The sequence below is a fragment of the Triticum aestivum genome, chromosome 5A, assembly GCF_018294505.1.
Source record: "Triticum aestivum cultivar Chinese Spring chromosome 5A, IWGSC CS RefSeq v2.1, whole genome shotgun sequence".
Taxonomy (NCBI): Eukaryota; Viridiplantae; Streptophyta; class Magnoliopsida; order Poales; family Poaceae; genus Triticum; species Triticum aestivum.
Genome location: NC_057806.1, coordinates 620,172,924 through 620,178,074, shown reverse-complemented (window position 1 = coordinate 620,178,074; position 5,151 = coordinate 620,172,924). Strand labels below are relative to the sequence as shown.

General features: G+C 44.1%; 1 pseudogene; it reads right to left on the bottom strand.

The window, feature by feature from the left end:
• Window positions 1–968, bottom strand: part of LOC123101650 (BTB/POZ and MATH domain-containing protein 2-like) — a 2,357-nt pseudogene extending 1,389 nt beyond the window's left edge.
• Between the last annotated feature and the right edge of the window lie 4,183 nt (window positions 969–5,151).

Below are 5,151 nucleotides of genomic sequence, written 5' to 3'. Positions count from 1 at the left end.
GGAGCGGCGGAGAGGGGCGCCGCGCCGGGCGGGCGGCGGCGGCGGGGAGGGCCTAGGGCCCGCCGGCGGCGGGGGGAACCCTAGCGGGAGCGGGGGTCATCACCTCCAAATTGGACGGACAAGCGAGGAACTGGAAACAAGCTTCTTTGAGACCATGGAAACCATGCTGCTCGGCTATAGCCAAACTGGTGGCCACCATGTCGGAATCAATGTGACTACACAGTTTCTCCTTGCATATCTGCTTCAGCCTGAAGATATTGTACCTGTCAGCCGCCACTAGCAAATGGCCAGCCATCACCACATCAAGCACCGGAGGGACCGAATCGGTGTATATGAAGTGGAGCAGGGACTACCTGCACAACTCTCCTTCATGGCGCCGAGGAGCTCCACCTTGAAGACGGATGACCGAGCTGCAAGGACACACCTGTGAGCAGAGAAACTCTGTCCGCCGACCTGAAAGGCTAGGTTTGCTGCGTCTTTGTTCTTGAGGAGGTCACCCAGATGCTGGTGCAGGTCGCTTGGAGCAACCCTTGTTTCTTGGCTCTTGATCTCCTTCGCCACGGTGACATCGCACCTGAGGGTGAGGCAATCGTCTCTCAGGCAAGGTTTTTAATTTCGGAGACCAAATTATTTCGGAGCTCACTGTAATATGCGAAATTTCAGAAATTTCGCATATTTCAGAAATTATTTCAGATTTTGCGATTTCACGTTTCACTTAATTTGCATCAAAATTTCGGGGTTAAAGATATTTCGCAGCCCACTAAAATATGTGAAATTTCGGAATGGCCCTTACCACCGTTCGGGTAATATCTCACGTCCCAGTCGTGGCCTCCAACATTGAAAGGGGTTGAGATCGTGGGCTCCCCGTTATTGAGTAGTGCCTTGGCTCTTGAGTGTCCATCTACCTTGAGCACATACGACCGTTGCTCAGCTACCATGGCAGCAGAGATCTTGCAGTGCTCTGCCATTGTTGAATAGCTAGCTTGCGAAATAGAGGCCACAATCTGACCTTCCTGATATCTCGCACTAATAAAGAATGACAATAATACAAGGTACATATATATACAAACAAATGCCTACGATCCTAACCATGATAATGGCATGATTGTGTTAACACGAAAGACGTAAATATGGGAAGGAATAACTGAATATGCGAGATATTCGGTCTGCCTAACGCTCCCCTACAGACACAACGGAAGATTATCAAAGGAGATCTTGGGTCAAGTTCACGGATGGGGAGAAATCACTAGTATATATAGACATTTTTTGTGAACAAAATCTACAATAAATAACTTTTTTTAAGTACATCTACAGAAAATATACTCCAATAGAATGCACAGATCACGTGTTGTAGGAAAAATGGGTATTAATTCAGAAGCATCTTGACCATTTGGAACACTAATGGCTGTGTAAATCCAGCTGAATGTAGCGACCACAACACCAATGATAGAGATTTTGGAGAATGTTTCTTTTGGTGTTCAAGCTCATCTATAACGATTTGGGAAAACCATGATGATGGGCTTGATCATGGTGTAAATCATGAGGATGACTTACTTGATAGCGATACAAACAAGACAACAGAAATAATTCGGAAATGATAAATCCCGAACATTCGGATTTAAGCATGGCAATCCGAACGTTCTTTTAGGGCAACTTTAGTTCAGGTGAGGTTGGCAAAAATGGCAATTTTCTGTCAAAAAACGAACTGGGAAAAGTTCCCACATTTTATCAACTAAAGTTGTCATAAAAAAACATTTGGGGTGACATGCTTAAAATCCAAACGTTTAGGATTTATAGGGGTCCAAATATTTTGACGCCAAAAGTGTTATATCCTCATTGGCAAATCAAACGGGTATGTTCCTATGGAGACCACCAACCGGGGCACTCAATTGCTCCTGTACATGCCAATGCCACCCTTCGGTTTTCCTCCTAAGGATTAAGAGAATTTCTAACCAATCCCCTGTAAAGCTATAACTCTATATTTTTCATCCTCTCACTGCACCTAACCGATGTCTCAACTGTTAGTAAATTTTACTAGGAGGCCTCAAAAGTGAGCCCAACTCTCTCAAATATACTCGTCACCTCCCAGAGCAAAAGTTTCAGCACCCTCTCTTCCCGCCCAAAAGCAGCCACCACTTGTAGCCATCATTGACCATTCTCGGTGCTGCCACCGCCGATGCCCCCGATTCCAGCCAGGATGGAGAGGCAAGATCCTTCTGCCACCTCGCTGGCCACTGCTGCCGGAAACGACCCCTGCACTGCCGCCTGCACCGAGGAAGAGGTAGGGCACCAAGAACCTACTTGGGCCACCGCACCGACAACCAACTCCAGCAACAAGGTCGGTGGCAAGGCTGCGGCGTCTCCTACGATGGTAGGTCGCCTCCCACGACTCCAGCAACGCAATAAGAAGTATGAATGGTGGTGATGATGGAGGTGGTCATGATTACTTTGGTGATTATAGTGTTTGAGCTCCTGTTGCATGCCTTCTATTGGGCTCGATCCGCAACATAAGACATGTTGTGTTTTGGTGATTTTGGATCAAACTTGATTGATGTGGTGCCTCTTAGATGAGCTGTATGCATGTTTTAATTTGATTTGCTTGATCGATACAGCTATATGTGTGTTCATGATTTTTTTTGTTGTGCATGTTGAATTTGAATCATTCAAATGATTGAATCTCATTCTTCTTTACCTAATAATAAAGAAAATTGGATTTCTTTCGTCCGTCAATGGCATTTTTCAGAAAAGTCCCTCTATTTCAAAGAATTCAACCGGCAGTTCTGTTTTAAGTTAAAACGAATCGTTATTTTCGTATTTTACACAAAAGTCTCTGTCTTTTCTTGAAATCAACCCGCCTTCTGGATTTAAGTCACACCCGAACCGTTATTTTATATTTTTCGAAAACCCCCTAATGTTTTAGGTAATTCATCCGCGGATCATATTTAAGTCAAACAAATGCTTTTTAAAATCATCCATATCTTTTAAACCGTAAGTCTGATTTAAACATGTTATATATGAAGTTTGATTAGAAAAATATGTAGAATATGAATATGAGATTATTTTACCTGTTAAGTATTTTTAAATATTATTTTGGAATATATTTAAGTCAAACCAAATGACTTTCTAAATTATCTGTATCTTTTAAACCGTAACTTCGATTTTAACATATTATATATGAAATTTTATTAGAAAAATATGTGGAATCTAAATATGATGTTAATTTTACCTGTTAAATATTTTTTAAATATTGTTATGGAAGCAAACTTATAATATATAGCGCAAGATTTGTTTTTTTCATACCAGCGGCGATCCGGACTGCAAATAAACACCCCACTATAACTGTCGTGGAATTGTCACGGCAGATGTCCTTTTGCAAGGACTTAATCGTGGAGCCATCGCAACTAGGAAGCTTAAAGGGGTTAATCGGGACAAGGACACGCGAGGTTTATACTAGTTCAGCCCCTTACGGTAAAGGAAGGCCTACGTCTAGTTGGGTTGGAATTGCTTGAGGTTTCGATGACCAGGGAGCGAGATACGCTATGCCTGGCTCTCGATTAGTTGTTTTCCCACCTAAGCCGCTGGCGGGTCGTCCCCTTATATACACGGGTTGACGCCCTGCGGCCTGAAGAGTCCCGGCTGGCTCATAAACAGTGTCCGGCTCGGCGACTAGTTACTTCTACCTTACAGTACAAGTTATACCATCATGGCGGTTTATCTTTACGGGCCTCAGAGTCGCCTGTGGGCCTTTAAGCCTTTTAGTGAACCGCCATCTTCATGCCTTGGTCTTGGGCTTCTGATGAACCTCTATTTGCGTAACCCGGCCCCTCCTGGACGGCTTACACAAATAGTCATATCCCCAACATTAGGCCCCAGATTGATTTGAACCCGGTTCATGTCAATCTTTGAAAACCTTATGAACTGGCCTTTGGTCTTCTGTCTTGCGTGAAAAATTGTAACCCGCCGTGACGTCATCCTCTGGCTCCAGGTTAAATCATCGTGACGTCATCTTCAATAAAACTTATATTTTAATTCATCATATCTTCAACGGATCTTTCCCTTTACTGACCCTCCCGAAAATCGAGGCGTCGGGGCCGCTGGATAATGATGTCTTGGTCTCCTCGTTTCTCGCGCCGTCTCAGTTGGTCCTCCTTATAAATAGGCGCGACCTAGATCTTTTTCATTTCCTCCGGTCGTCTTCTTCCTCGCACTCCCTCTTCTGCCGCTCGAGCTCCGCCGCCGCCACCATCGGAAACCTCGTCTTCACCGACTCAGGCCGCTGCATCACCCTGTTTTTTGACTAGAGAACAACGGCAACCCTCCGCAGTTCTTCCACATCGGTGAGTTCTCTTTCCCCCTTTCTCAGATTTGTATTAGTACTGCCTTGAGTTCGTCGACATTCATCGTCGCCCGACGTAACCTCCATTAGTCCTTACCTCTAATACCTTGTTCAGATCGTAAAAACCACATAGAACTGCTGCGGAGGATGTTGTGTGCTTATTCTGTATGAAAACGGATCTCATTTCCTTGTTTTGGAAGCCCTCCTTGAGTATATGAACTTCCCTGTATTGTTTTTAGGTCTAGAAATTTTTCCTTTCTAGAGCATCGTTTGATCCAAAATAATATTTGCAATTTGTGAAACCTATTTGCTCCACACTTAGCCAAAAACTGTGTCTGTTGACTCTGTTTCAGCCATAGTAGTCCGTGTAACCGGTTTAAGATAATACCGACTGTCAGCACCGCTTGCCTCTCACGACTTAAGAAAACCTTAATCATCTTTAATACCTGCAGCTGTTAAACATTATCAGATAGTTACCTGTATGTCATTAGGTCCCTTCTTAAGCCGCCATCTTAAATAACCCAATAATGTTTATTGTCCGGGTTATAATAAACCGGAAAATTTCCTTTATCTTGTTGTAGGCTTCAATTTACCCAATGGCACCCAAAGCTGTTAAACTTCCGGTTACCTGCAACTGGGTCCCATCCATTGTTACAGAGAGCAAACTGTCCGAGTTTGTAAAGTCTGGCCATCTACCCAAGAAGGATGTCATGTCTTATCGTGCTCCTGACCCGTTTGAAGAGAAACCTCAACCCAAGGAAGGGGAGGTGATCATTTTTACCGATCACATGAGCCGGGGATTTGCTCCTCCCGGT